We start from the raw sequence: 15,742 nt of genomic DNA, 5'->3' as shown, positions 1-15,742 counted from the left end.
ATGAGATACAGCTACAGACACATCTCCCAACTTTAGGGTTATGATTGGGATAGGATTAATTTGGATGAAACAGCGGTTCTGGCTAGATGCGACACAGTTACGACCTAAACCCAATAAAAGGTTTGGTTTTGGATATGTTTGGATGTAGGATTAGAATGAAAACAGCGCTTATCCGGCGAGATTTTGCACACATACCAGTTTCCCTTCTAGCCACAACCGCGAATCGGCGTCATTTCATCATCGGGATAAGACACGCCCCCTCAGTCAGCACAACGTCGAGGAAACAGGTAAAACTGAGGGAAACAAACGATTATTTGCTGAAATTAAAGTTGACAGTGGATCAGACTAGAAAGTAAGAACTATAAAATAAAAGTCTATTGCTTCAGGAAAATCTATTTAATCATCAGTAGTTGATGTTATATTGATAAGAGTTTCATCTCCCTCAGGTGGAGGTTTCAGAGGTCAGATATCATCAGTCTTCATCAGTTTGTGTCTCTAGTCAGCATCAAAGATATTTTATAAAGGTAAGAGAGGTTACTTTATAACCTTTGGTCACTTCAGGCTTCACCTTTAACTTATATACTTATAATCAGTTTAATTATTTAAAAAACACAACACAACAGCTGCAGGGTGTTTGCAACAGAAGTCCATAAACTTAAAAAAAAATCTGAAGTAAAGCTATGAGAGGTAAACACTGTATATGTGTTTATCTATATACAATTATCAATGCAAAAAAAATAGTGTATAACTTGGTATATAACTTTATACAAATATGTACATAAAAGTAGTTTTTACCTATTCCATTTATAATTAAAATAGGTTTTTCTGTTTGTTTACTTTATATTGTGTCCCACTGGAGTCACAGTCAGATGTGATCATGAAGAGGTGATTTCCTGAAGTGTACACTAGATGACTCTCTACTCAACAGTATAGATCGAATACTAAGGGATCTTAAAGTCTTACTGTAGTCAAGAATTTTATCAACCTAAACTCATCTTTGAGCATCTTAATAGAGTATATAAAAGGCGTTTACCTGTTACAGTACTTTCCTTACACTTCAAAACACTAACTCTACACCCTTGCCTCATTTAGTAGACACAGATTTATGAATATGCTAATTAGTCACCGCCTCTACTCCAGTGTTTCCCAACCACTGTGCCGTGGCACACTAGTGTGCCGTGACAGCTTGTTTGGTGTGCCGTGAAAAAATAAAAAATCACAGCTGCGTATGTCAATGTCATCAATTCCAGCCAGGATATAATCTTTGTGTTCATCAAAACAAGTGTACTTGCATTGAATGTGAGTTCTACATTTAATATAGTAAAATATTCCAGTTAAACAAGTCATTTAAGCATTGCAATAGAGGTTTGTGCATTTCTTTTAATGCTTTTTGGTATAGTGGTGTGCCATATGATTTTTTTTACTTATTAAAACTGTGCCGTGGCAGAAAAAAGGTTGGGGAACACTGCTCTACTCTATGGCACAGCTCGGAACATAGATATGAATATGCAAAAGAGTACCCACCTCCAATCTTTTGCACCACCTCAGACCATACATACAGCACCCTCCACCATTATTGGCACCCCTGGAGATGTACATTTACTCAGTGGAAAAAATCCCACATTCAGAAATATTTGTTTTGATGGCAAGATAAACTTTTTTTAAACTTCTTAATGATTCCTCTGAGTAGATATGGGCAAGTTTAGGTGAATGGCTATTTTCTTGTAGCCATTGCCTGACTTTTGAATGGCGACACGCATAAATTGCATGTTCTCCTGTCTTTCCCATGTTAAGAGATAAGAGGAATAATAAGAGAAATAAGCATCAGCGTCACCTCATATTTATACCCCAATGAAACAGGAGGGAAGTCTTGAATTACTAATTAATTACTAATTTCTAGATACTCTGATCAACTTTTAAAACTATAGTTGGTCATTGATGGCCTGTTGCATGAAGCAAGTTTAACAAACTCAAAGTTGCAGAGTAAGTTAAAGTTGACAAATCCAACCGGATTAATTCAAAGTAATCTGTTTTATGGTGCAAGTTATCAACTTTCGCTCTCAACTCAAGTTTTTTGATTATTTATCATGTGCGTTCACATGATTGGCTGACATTTTTAATGAACAGCCAATAGCGTTCAGCATGAAAAAGGTAGGTGTGCGTAGTCCTTCAAGAAAGTTACGTGCTAATATGGGGAGTTTTTTATAAGCATATGCACACTACAGAAAGTTAAATATTTTTTTATCCAATTAAATTATATCAAATAAAAAATTATTATAATTAAATATACTGCCTCCTATAACTATTTTATAAAAATACTGTAATCACATGCAACCCGAACCCGTCGGCACGCAGATTTAAATGAAATGCATACATTTTTAAAAATTATTTAAAATGTTGAGGAATTTTTGTGTTGTCTTTATTGTCCTTGTGTGCATTGGTAATGTAAAATGATTTCCGTATACCTAATCTCAGTCTCAGACATCATGTCCACCATAGGCTGAACGTCTGATGCATACAGTTCATTTTTCTGGAAACAATTTGGTGTATTACGAAGTCGTCCTCTGATTGGTTGATTTATACAGGATTTCCAGGAGATGCACATGTTGCGCGTAAACAACACAAAGCGGTCTGATAGAAGGAGAAGCTTTTATGTTTACATCGGTAAAAATATGCTTCATCAAGATCGAATAAACGCTACTGTTTAAATGTAGGCAATGAATCTTCACCTATTTGCTTTTGTTGTTATAAACTTAACAAATGTTCGTAAAATGATGGTTCACACTGACCTGTTACCATGGCGACATTTCCAAGCCCCAAAACATGACGTGGCACAAAAGCGAAACTTGACTGGTTGCTTTACTTGTCAGTCATATGGTCTCTAAATTTTAAATCTAACGCAAAATGTCACATTTATGTCCATTTCAATTTCTTTATTAATGACAGAATTGAGTTACAAATATCATCATCTTAGGAGAGAAACACATTTTAAATTCTAGATCTTCTTTAACAGGACATAAATAGTTATATAATATTTGATTATATGAGATCACAGACCTGAATTAAATTTTGCATCTGAATTAAAGTAATTCACTACCTGAAGTACACAGAGAGAAACAAACATGTTTGTTCAACAGTTACAGATGTCTGTATCATTCAGTTGTATACTGTTAAAGATTACTGTTTAACATTGAGTTTGATTCCAAAACGAGATAACTGTTTTTAAAAAATTTTTTCAAAACATGTTTATCATCATGTTTTTATTGTGCTACTTTGTTTGTATTTTTTTTAGTTATAAAGGCTTAAATCAAAACAAACCAACTGCAGTTTGATTGATATTAATTGGAATGCACACTCAAAAAAACAAGATTTTTAAAGAGTTATCTGGTTTTGGAACCAAACTCTTCACTTAAAAAACAAATAAAAGTGAGTCAACTAATGTTTTTTATAAGTTAAATTGACAAAAAAAAATGAATGCAACACAAACATTTCTTAGTTGATCGTCTTATTTGTAGTTCCTCAAAAAAAAAAACATTCAGTTTAAGGCATTTTAAACATTTATTTCACACATGAATTAATCTAACCTTAATTAACATTAATAAACAAAAAAGTTCTTCATTATGAACCATTCAGCCAAAATGGTTCTTCTATGACAGTGGTTCTCAACCAGTGGGGCCCGCCCCCCTGGGGGGGCGCCGACAATATCGCGGGGGGGGGGGGGGCGCAAGTGACTACAGGATGGGAGGGAAAAAATAAAATCTAAAAAAAATAATGTTCTTTTTATCACTAAACTGCCCAGCAAACATTTGGACGTGTGATGACCGTTGAAAAGACGTCCGTTCGTCACGTCCCGTCATGGTTGAAAAATAGTTCCAAAATGAAAATCCAACCGACGTCTTTGACGTCATCTGACCGTGAATCACACGTCTTTTCTGCACGGTCCGTGCACGTCTAAAAATGTCCTCTTCTGGACGGTAATATGAGTCTCTGCTTAATTTAGGCGTTATACTCACTTAAAACGTGCATATAAAACAGGCTAGTTTGTACAATTGTAATAGGCAATTATTAAGGTTCTTAAAATACACAAATTTAGTCCAGTCAAACCTGAACGTCTTTATAACGTTGTAATCACGTGTATTTCAAACACATTAAAGAACACATTATTTGTGGACATAAGCAAAAAAAAGAAGCATGTTCTGATTTAGCACTTTTTATTTTTTTTAAACTGTTTAACTATAATAACAATTTCAAAATACTTTACTATATAAAAGGATAGTTCACCCAAAAATGATTATTTAGTAATTTACTCTCTCTTATGTTTCAAACCTGTATACTTTTCTATGTTCTGCTGAACACAAAGATATTTAAAAGAATAGAAAGCAGAAAGCAGATCTCACAACCCATTACTACAATTGTAAAAAAAAATTATTGACAGTTAGCTTGGTTACAAACATTTTTCAATCTTTGTGTTCAGCAGAAAATAGAAATGTATACAGGTTTGAAACATGTGGGTAAGAAAATTATAACAATTTTCATTTTTGGGTCAACTCTCTCTTTTACACATTACAACTGTTTGGCTTATTTAGTGTATTCACAACCCCCAGCTCTTCCTGGAGCGTGCTTGAGGTGGTCTGCCATAGCTGCATCTATTTCTGAGTCTCTGGCATTTGGGCTCCACCTCTTCACAGCATCTGAGGGAAGAGAAGAATATGTTTATTTTTAAAATAAATACAATTAAAATACAATACAATATATAGTATGAAAGATGTTCTGCATTAAATAAGTGTTAGATCAGTTGTGGGGGAAACGGCATTTGTCCCCTCCCTCTACAAAACCACTGTGGTGCCCTTGAGGAAGACCTTTAACTAGGTTTGTAATTGTCAAAAAATGAACAGGATATTTCTGATAAAGACAGGTGAGCTGTGATGTCCCCTAAATACATAAAGCATAGCAATAAAAATTACATCTATATACAAAAACAAGTTTTTTAGATCAACATATTCCCCAAATTACCTTGAATAACATAATACAAAGGTGTGCCTTTAAAAGCCTTCTTTTCCAGATGTCCACCACCGCTCATATTGAACTTTGCCATAAGACAATTAGACATCATTCTGTGAAAGAAATGTATGATTACTTCACCTTAGACAAATAACCTAAATGGTCAATAAATCACAATTAACAGTAATGTGCAACATAGCAATTGCATGCAATGTTCAAACATAAACTATGTTTTAACATTTCACAACTACTCATCTATCATGTAACAAGTGCTATAAACTATATCCTCATCCATAAGTTTTGATGACAAGTAATGGCTTACACTAAAATTATGTTTTGATTTCTTGTTTGACTGTTTGAGCCACTACGAATATTAAAACTTCTGACAAGTAATGTGTGACAGATTAAATCCTGAAATGAAGTAATATAAATAGCTGGGTTAATGGTGGTAATCAACATATATTCCTGAAATATTATGCAGGATTACACAATTCAAGAGAAATACATACCTGTTCATAACATTGTTCACGCAGTCTCTGACAGAATATACACCAACTCAGACAGTTGCTGGACCTACATGTGAAAACAATTGAAATAATGTTATAGAAAGATAGATGGAAATATATATACATATTCTTTATGTCACAATTTACGCAGATCACCTTGTTATCAACATCTTTGATGTATTCATAATGTATTCATAATGCAAAATACACAGTCATATAGCATTTCTTGCTTCTTGCATTTGAAGCTGAGGCCATAGGTGAAGAATCAGGTAGTCTCCATCCTGTTATTTTTTCGTTGTGTTACCTCACCTGGACAAATAGAGTTAATTATATGGTAGTGTAATATTTTAACAGTATATATAAATAACTTCACAGTGTAATACTGCATTAGTTATGAAATTAGCTGTCTGTACTTTTAGGTCTTTGTGGTTGAGCAATGACAGACATTATAAGCTCTGTATTTGTAACTATTAACTCAGATTCAGAGAAATGTACATGTTTATCCTCTAAGCTGTGTTGTCACTGATGTAAAATCTAGGGCTGCACGATAAATCGCATGCGATATCATGCGCATCTCGTCAGTAAAGCCAGTTCCTTGATTAGTAGTAAATCACCATCACCTGGTTTCAGATTGATGCTCTCTGGGATTGGGGTGCCCTCTGGGATTGGGGTGCCCTCTGGTACTGGGGCGTCAATCCAGAATTTGGGATTGTAGAGAATACTATATAGACATTACAAACAAAAGTAGTGAAAAATTATAAGTTATTTAAGGTAAGAAAGGACACATTAATGAATGAATAACACCATAATTGTATGATTAAAAAAAATCCTTTTTAGGTGTATGACAATACACAAGAAAACAATACTATGCCTCTTTCGGTTGTCTGTAAGATGGCTGTTCATTATGTGACCCTGCGAAACAAACACCTTGCATGTAATTTCATTAAGTACAATAAACATACACATGCACAATGTATTTAAAAAAAATACATAGCAGGGAGCTACACTGCGACCAAAATGGTCGCATATGCGACCTTTTGAACTGCCGTTGCGACCCTAATTTTTAATGGGTCGCAAAAGTGCTACCTAATGTTGTAGACAATATGCTATGATTTACTATGAGCATTTATTAAAACAGAAATGTGGATTTTACGAATACGTTTTATAACGTGCTCTGAGCCATCAACACGTTGGCTTCATTTTGGGTGAAAGCACGTCGTGTCTCTCCCTATCAGTGTGCGTTTGCGTGCTCAGCTGTTTCTCAATGAATTAGGTGCGACGCGACGCAAGCGCAGTGTCTTCCATGTTTCTGAACTTGAGCAGAGGTCTTTCTTCACTGAGGACGCGGGACCCCGTATGGTTCCGGGTTTATATTTAAAGTGGTCTGTCGGGTCCGGTTAGGTCCTAGTTTAATTACTTTGGGTCCCAAGTCTGATTAATGTTGTGTTTATAACCCGAGTCGATCGGAAAACGGCCATGAGCGCTACCGCGCTAAAGCTCGAGTGACGTTTCAGCGTGCCTTCGGTTTCTATGGCGATGGTTCTTGTTATGACCACGCGCTGCATTTGCTTTCTCACATTTTTTTAATAATCTTATTATTAATAAACCATATCTTTTCTAAAACCATATCCATATTAAGTTTGGAAAGAGATTGTAGCAAAAAGCAGTGCTAATGTCAAGCCAATTGCACTGAACGAGCAAAGCAATGCATGTAAAGTCTGTCACCGGGACAGCAAGTAGACTTTTAAATCTGAAAAAAATGAGTGGATTAAGCTTTTTAAATCGGCAAGAGAGAAATAGAAAGATAGAGCAGAAGCAGTAAAAGTGTCTATCTAATAGTAATTATTACCATTATAACATCAGTCATAACATCAGTCACATTTATAATCTATAGACCTGCAATATCTATTAATATACTATACATCGTATTGTACTATATTGAGTTTGATAAAAGGGGTCTAATTGCTTCATATATCAGTGCAAAAACAGTAAGTGTTTTCGTGGTGCTTTGACAAACAGTGTCAGCTTTGTTAATGGCAAAGAAAGTTTGGGGTGGTTAGATTAATGAAATATAATGTGAAATTAACATTAATTTTCAATAAATCAAAGTATTGTGTTGTGTCACACATTATTAGTTCTTCGTCACATGTATAGTAGACCATTATTTGTCAGTGGGTAATAATTGCCCTTTTCACCGGCTACCACCACCAAGTAAATTTCAGATCTGTGGGAAACACGACTGCAACGTTTAAGAAAACAAGAAGGCATGTGGTTTAAAAGATGGCAAGTAAAATAAAAAGCATATCTGTATGCAATACAGTTTCATTATTGTTCATTATTATCCAGAGCGCCTTAATATAACTTGAAAAAAATATGTGCGACCAAATCATATTTTGCGCCAGTAACTGAAAAAGTTGGTAGCGCAAGTGCCACCAGTGGAAAAGGTTAGTGTAGTTCCCTGCATAGTAGTGTCAAATATTAAAATAAATCACTTTTTATATCAAAGTTTTTGGATATTATGTTGACATTCAGGCAAAACCCTGACATGGAATAAATTTTTACCTAAAAATGAGAATGACATTATAAAAGGCAAAAGTGTATGCACTTTGGAGCAAAGCAATGTGTTTGTATAGTGTGGGAATGCACCAAAAAAATAACAAAAGTATCAGTAGCACGTACGTCTCATAGTGTCACAGCTTATTCTAGGCCAGGGTATAGATCAATCACACCATCTTGATACCGATGTTTACTGTCATGAAGTGTGCCTGTGTAAACAAAATACATCAAAACAATTTATATACATTTTTGAGTTTCATATCAAAATATATAAAAGTCCTTTTTGAAAGAATCACGCTTTTTCGTAGTATTAAGCAAAGAAGTCAAAAACTTACAACTTAATGTAGGGTAGACAAAGTCAGGGATCGGGCACGTCTCATCCAAGTGTGTTGCACACAAAACTTGATCTTTAGCACAAACAAGGACATATGACAAATTAGAACATTAACAAATGTGTAGACTGTTTAAGCCATATCTACAAAAATTCATATCTACAGTTTTCCATACCTTTTGTTATTGTTTGTAGAATGCGCATCTTTATTTGGTTTGTGTTGATCTTCAACTGTAAATAAAACGAAATTGTAATTAATTATATTAACTCCACAATAACAACTCCAATTTGTTAATGTATTTTCAAACTGAGGCATTTACCTGACTTGGGTTTTGGGTGGTTATATTTTGAAGGGTCTGTGGGACACAGTGCCTTTAACAGCTTGTTTATTTTTATTTGGATGAGGTTCTACTTTTTCTTTGTACAAAACAAAAGCAAAGGAAGTTAATCAAACAAACACTTATGCTGAACTTTTAATGCAAAACAGTATTTAATATTTTGTATGTGCAATGTTTAGGCAATCATATCATTGTAATTCCATTAATGCCAAATAACTTTTATTTTTCAGATAATTTACCTTCTGAAAGAGACTTTCAAGAGGCTACATTAATTAGTTACAGTAATAACTTTGACTGTATTCTTAAACATACTTTATACCATGTAACGTTATAACTTCAAAGTACGTTAGCTTTTAGCCTTCTAGCTAATTTTTGTCATACTCAGTGTGGACAACAATTCTGGCAACGTTTATTTCGGAGCCTTCGTGTCAAACAAGTAAAACTTAAGCACGTTAATCAAATAATACATAATGTACTTACCCAACAGTAGATTTTGCATAATATATAGACAAAACTCCCTCGTAATCGCTCCTCGTGTTTGAATGTGAACTTCCGGAAGAACGCGTGACGTGACCACTATCTCGCGAGATAATCTGTCCTATCGCGGGATTTTGTAATATATTTCTTAAAATAATATTGGAATCACAGTTTTTGAAATTACATCCAACTCACACCTAAATGGTGACCGGATATGTATCTGTTTTACATTTATATGCATACATTCAATAATAAAACAGGTGAAATAATGACTAAAATGCAGTGTGGCTTTGCAATCACACTGGGCACTTTGTGATTATAATTTATTTAAACAAGATAAAGTTAATATATTTACTTTGCATACAAATCGTGTATTTCATAAAGATTATTATGTTTTTTTTTCTACGTGTCTAGTCTAGACGTGTAAAAGACGTGAGTGGACGTCTATTCATAACCTCTTAAAAATATACTTTGTTCACTTAAATTAATTATTGCAGTATTAACCAAGGTGTACGCACAGCATTTGCATATTTCACAAGGACTACATAAATGCATTTTAGGACATGTTGTGCATTTGTGCCGTCCAGCACCGACTAATTTTGGACGGGGAGACGACGTTGATTTCGGACCAATAGTACACCATTTGTGGCGTCCTGCCGCGACCTCTTTTGGCCAGGGAGACGACGTTGCCGTCCGACCAATGTTTGCTGGGTGCTGTCATAAAAAGTTATCATTTTGTATATACATAACTCCTGAAAAAAAATTAAAATGTGTTTGGACTGGTGAGCGCGGAAATACAGGTGATAAGCGGTTTTATTAAACGAGTCATTGAGTCGTTTATTCAAGCTATTCGTTCAAACGGCCGATTCATCAAGAATAAGACGGATGTTTGTGAATGGGTCATTGAATCTTTGACTCAACCGATTCGTTCAAATCACTGAATCATTCAAACCATGATGGAGTGTTGCTGTGAGACGCGCTATGCTGTGATTTTTTGTTTGGATTCATCAGATCTATTTTCGCTGCTAAAATAGACCAAAACAGTCAATATTTCGTCTAAAAGAGGTGGGTAGTAACGAATTACATTTACTTCGTTACATTTACTTGAGTACATTTTTCGGGTAACTAGTACTTTTAGAGTAAATTTAAGGATGGGTACTTTTACTCTTACTCAAGTACATTTCTAGTGAAAAAACTGTACTTTTACTTCGCTACATTCGGCGGCGTTACTGCGCTACTGTCAAATGGTAATAATTAATGAATATATATATTTTTTAAAGTTTATAGGGCGTGTTCGAAAGTTGCGCGAAACAGGCTGCGTCACCCTTTAGCGCGCGACCGCGCGGTCACCCTTTTAGCGCGCGCGACCGCGCGGCCGCGTAGATGATAGGAGAAGCAGATGAGGGCGCGTGTGCGTTGTGCGAGTTATCGGAGGCAGATCATGCATGGCTTCAAGTTCGGTATATGTTTTCAATCCAAGAGGTCAACAAGAATAGTTTCATAATGTGATGCATGCTTTGTTCACTAAACGAGCTGACATCTCAGCGAACAGGAATAGGGCTTGGGCGTCGTGACGTCATTACTTGTCGTGGCGGCCATATTGGTTGCCTCCTTTACTGCTGCGCTCCATGCTGCGCTCTGTTTATAGACATACTTTCTCTCAATCGTGTGTCTTAATTTGATTAATTTGTCGTTATTTTTTCAACCATGGTAAACCGTTGCTGTATTAATAATAAAGTAACACATTAAAAGTAATTTACATTAAAAATGACAGATAAGAACAAAACTTCATTATGTTTTATTCAATATCGGAAACCAAACATTAACCTCAACCCCTCAGTAATGTGTATACATGACATATAAATGACATTTATATATACGACAATGAAGTATAACATCTGAATATTAATTTATATAGCTTAAGTCAACATTGAACATAAGGGAAATGTCCCGGTTTACTCGACCAAAATACGGGAACATTTCAACATTCATCTTTCTGTTGCTATCCCTCTGCTGACAGCAAAAACTGCTGCATTAACTAAGCTAGTTGTGAAGCTAGGTCATACGTGACTTTGCTTACAGATTGGCGTGAAATCGTGCTCTTACAACAACCACGCTGTTATCTTAAATGACTATTTTTTCATATGGATCCCAACCGTTAATAGTTCCGATTTTGTCCACATACCGGTCCCTGCTTCCCTGTTTAACGTATCCCAGTAAATTACACATACTTTTCCGGATTTTAACATCTTTTTTCTTTCTTTTAATTCTCCCAACTCTGCCGCTTCTCCTCGTTCAACTTGCTGTATGATTACATTCGCGAGGCCACCAACATGGCCGCCACGTCCCAGAATGCAACGCGGCGCCCAAGCCCTATTCAAGATCCAGCCTGAAGTAAGTGTCACAGTATGTCTATTTGAACACTATTAATGGTCATTTCACACACTGTCCGAGTTTTTTTGCCATATGCACTCTTGTGCAAGCGATTACAATACAAATCCTAATGTAAGTTAAACCATACAAACAGCACGTTCACATCTGCACATTTCCATATCATTTCCCCACAACTAATCAAACTTAACAGCATAATGTAATGACTGCATTTATACACAAATCCGGACACCTCACTAATGTGTAGAAAATACATTCAAATAAAAACGGGATTGTATTTTATTTAAATCCTTCCTAAAGAATGAATGAATAAAAATAAAAGAATAAAGATTGATTTGAAAGAAACATGTATTATATATTATAATAAATGTAGAGATGATTTGCAAAAACAGATAAGTTCCATATGAAAATCTAAAATGATCATTTTTATTAAGCTCCTGTTTATGTTCAGTAATTGCACTTTAATGGCAATGAAAATAACCTATATATCATATAAAAAGATGATAACAAACAGACACACACGTTCTTATTTGTTTACTGTTTGCATGTTTAAAGGCAGATGCTGACAAGTTTGTGTTGTGAACATGAAATAAAATATAGAGTTAACCGTCAGAAAACATCTGTGTGTGTGTGTGTGTTTGAGATTTTTTTCTCAAATGACACGTTATGTGATGTTAATGTACCCATTGCAGGACTGAGATAGGCTGCTTTACTTGTATATAAGCAGAACAATGAGACTCTTAAGGAGAGATTTGTGAAAACCCTCCAAGTAGTCTGAAATTCGGTGCTTTTGCGCTACTTCTCTATCAGATCAGAAGTAACGAGTAACTAACTACTTGAGTAGTTTTTTCATCTAATACTTTTTTACTCTTACTCAAGTAAATAATTAGATTGATACTTTTACTTTTACTTGAGTACATTTTTGTAAAAGTACTTGTACTTTTACTTGAGTACAGATTTTGGGTACTCTACCCACCTCTAAGTGATTTGAACTGTAAAACCCAAGTGTAGGCCTACTTCTTATGAAGTTATTTACTGTTTGTTGTCTTGTAACCATATCAAAATATGACTGAAAAGACAAGATCAGGGCTGTTTTCTTAGTGTTTGACATCTAGATGCAATTGTTGTACACCATCTTAACAAACTATTACGTTTATTAATGACTAACTTCTAAAAAGAAAATGTTGTCTTTGTAAAGAATACGCAGCCACGCTCACACAAACATGTTTAAATACATTTATATTGTTAATTAATAACAATAAATTGTTGTTGTAACAGCAATATCTCCAAGTTTTGTTTTTCAATGTAAAAATGTCATGATTTGACAATGCAAAGAGAGTAACGCCACCTTTTACCCCCATTTCAAGCACTGATTATAACACAAACATAACCTTTTTTTGTCAAAATTGCGACAAATCCAGCAACTTTTACTGGTGTTTTTGAGACATTTGTGGTGTTTGGATACTTGAAAGCCTAAATCACTCTGCAGTTAGACCTACTGTGCTCAACGAGCAGCGAGTGCCGTGAGCCTCTCCCGTCCAAAACTCGCAGGCGGCCGCTCAGTCTCTCAATGTACTGTAAATGTCGCCAAACCAGTGCTGCCCTGACAGCCTGTTAGACTAATAACTTGAATAAGAAATCATTTGTATTGCGTATATTGTCGAACGCGGCCATACGCGTGTAGCCGCGGGGAGTATACTTGGAAAGCTGCACGGACGCGGAAAAAAGGTATACCCCGGCCTTCAGTAGCCTCGCGCTGCAGTCAGAGCAGAGAGGAGACACACACCCCTCTGCGTCCAGGCTGCAAATGAACCGTTCCCGTCCTGGTTTACAAAGCGGGGTGTAAATGTTTTTTCACTTTTTCTCACACAAAAAGAAATCACTGCATTTAAATTGACTCACGATATAGCTCTCCATTCACTCTAGTCTCTTGACAAATTCGCTTGTGCCAGCTCTCGCTAGTCTGTTATCATCAATCTCGATTTACATATGCCTTAACAACAAAACCCCAACAGACTTTTTAAAGACTAATCCCACTTTTTTTTTAAGATTAGATCAAATCTCAGCCCTAGCCAGTATTTTTTTTTTTTACTGCTACACGAAAGACTACAATCGTTATGTATTAAAATAAAATCTGAATTGTCTGCAAAATAATTCTTTTGTTGGTTTTATTAAAGATTGTGCCTAAGTCCCGCTGATTAGCCCCTGTCCCCCGATACGTCTCTCAACATAACCACACACACGAACACTTACATATTGCCTATACTTTAATATTGAAAACACATAACAAAAATGGATGAAGCACGGCTGAAATGAGACCTCAGTATGTCGTGTGTGCCGAGGTGCTGGCAAACAACAGTATGAAGCTCTGTCTATCTATCTATCTATCTATCTATCTATCTATCTATCTATCTATCTATCTATCTATCTATCTATCTATCTATCTATCTATCTATCTATCTATCTATCTATCTATCTATCTATCTGTGTGAGGGGGGCCCAACTGCAATGAACCTGCTTTGGGGGGGGCCCAGCTTGTAAAAGGTTGAGAACCCCTGTTCTATGACATCACAAATCACCTTTATTTTTAAAGGGACAGTAAGTAGGGTTTTAAGTGTTTTATTAATCAAAATAAATGTATTTTAAGTGTTTTATTAGTCATAAATATGTCCTCGTTGGTGTCAAATGACCTCTGCCAGTGATCTGACTTTTCTTTGTAAGCTTAGAATTTCTTCTCTTTACATACATTGAACAGGTAAGTCTAAGGAGGCTTCCATGTCGTTCCGCCGTATTGATAAACTATAATAGCAGAGAGGGACAAAAAGCACTAGCCTACCAACGCGTTTTCACAACGCGTTTTCATTCAGAACATGTAAACCAGCCGAAACAGACAAGGAGATCAGTGATTACATAACGGTTACCGTAGTTGCAACACGCATTTGGAGAAGCGAGGCGGTAGAGAGCACTATTCGTTTGAATGCACAATACAATTTCACCACTAGATTTGGTAAATCCTACTTATTGTCCCTTTTAGGAGTGCACTGTACATTGCAGTTTATAATGTGACTCTTCCTGTTAAAGAAAATTAATTCACGAAAAACCTTTACATGCTAGATATGTTTGAGTTTTTTGTAGTAGGCACTTCCGGTCTCTTAACCATCATTAACCCAATGTCCGTAAAGTCCACAAGACCATAGTTATTCTTTTGTTATTAAATGTTTCAGGAAGGATGATTGTATGTGCCCTCTTTGTGTTTCCTTTGTCTTTACATTGTGCCTTATTTTTAAGGTCTTGAGAAACTAAGGGAGACCGACGTTCAATATTGAAATTTGGTTGAAATAATGTCAGTTGATTGTTCAACGTTGATACAACATTGAAACAACGATAAATGGTTGCAAAGGGTTAATAAAATGAATTTTTTATGAATTTTTTTTGTCATTTGTGAATCATTCAGTACAAAGCTGTAAAAACTCATTTTTTTTTAAACTGATGAAAATACTAGTCTTTAAAAATTTAACAAAAGTAATTGTTAACGTATGAATATGTATAATGTAAATGTTATTTTAGTTTTCTTTTTCATACATTTGCAAACGTTACTAAAATTCTGTTATCACTTTGTCATGGGGCACGTAGTGTAGATTTATGAGGAAAAAATGTAAACAATTGCCTAACCCAACAGCATTAACAAAATTGAAATATTAATTTATGTTTAAACAAAGATCAGAGTTAATCTGTAGATCAGTGTAATTAACTTTAATTATATCAACTTTTATTATATTTATAATATACTTATCTTTTTATTAATTTTATGTATTTGAATGATTGAAATGTTTTTATGTAATGGCAAACCAAAAAGAAATGGTTCATCAGCACATACATGTAGATTGTTTAAACTCAGTTATATGAGAGTGATGTTATCAGTAATGTGATGCTGATGTGTTTGTAATGATGATGATGATGTTACACTGGAGAAAGATCACTGCTGCTGACTGGCAACAACTGCTGATTCTCCATCTGAATCACTGAATCTTCTCTCTTCTCCACTGAATTTCCTCCTCTTTTCCTCACTGAATCCCCTTTTTTGGAAGCTGTAAGAAACAGACATAAGAGATCAAATGAAAAGTTGTTTAGAGAGGAAGCAG

At 35.3% G+C, this 15,742-nt stretch overlaps 1 protein-coding gene and 1 long non-coding RNA gene across 4 annotated transcripts in view; one reads left to right on the top strand and one right to left on the bottom strand.

Moving 5' to 3' along the window:
* LOC129453502 (uncharacterized) overlaps window positions 1–15,742 on the top strand; it is an 84,884-nt gene that overhangs the window by 9,793 nt on the left and 59,349 nt on the right. The gene's annotated exons all lie outside the window — the stretch shown is intronic.
* LOC141362995 (uncharacterized) lies at window positions 4,195–9,929 on the bottom strand. 3 transcript variants are annotated; one of them, XR_012368523.1, is made up of 11 exons: window positions 9,213–9,929; window positions 8,715–8,811; window positions 8,571–8,625; window positions 8,399–8,470; window positions 8,187–8,272; window positions 6,379–6,419; window positions 6,128–6,228; window positions 5,664–5,816; window positions 5,511–5,574; window positions 5,014–5,114; window positions 4,195–4,691 (listed from the first exon to the last, which is right to left on the bottom strand). It is a non-coding gene; the product is annotated as an uncharacterized lncRNA (long non-coding RNA). The 3 variants fall into 3 exon arrangements; XR_012368521.1 differs by having other exon boundaries at window positions 5,511–5,816; XR_012368522.1 differs by lacking the exon at window positions 8,715–8,811 and having other exon boundaries at window positions 5,511–5,816.

The sequence above is a fragment of the Misgurnus anguillicaudatus genome, unplaced genomic scaffold, assembly GCF_027580225.2.
Source record: "Misgurnus anguillicaudatus unplaced genomic scaffold, ASM2758022v2 HiC_scaffold_31, whole genome shotgun sequence".
Taxonomy (NCBI): domain Eukaryota; kingdom Metazoa; phylum Chordata; class Actinopteri; order Cypriniformes; family Cobitidae; genus Misgurnus; species Misgurnus anguillicaudatus.
This window is presented reverse-complemented; position numbering and strand designations above follow the sequence as displayed.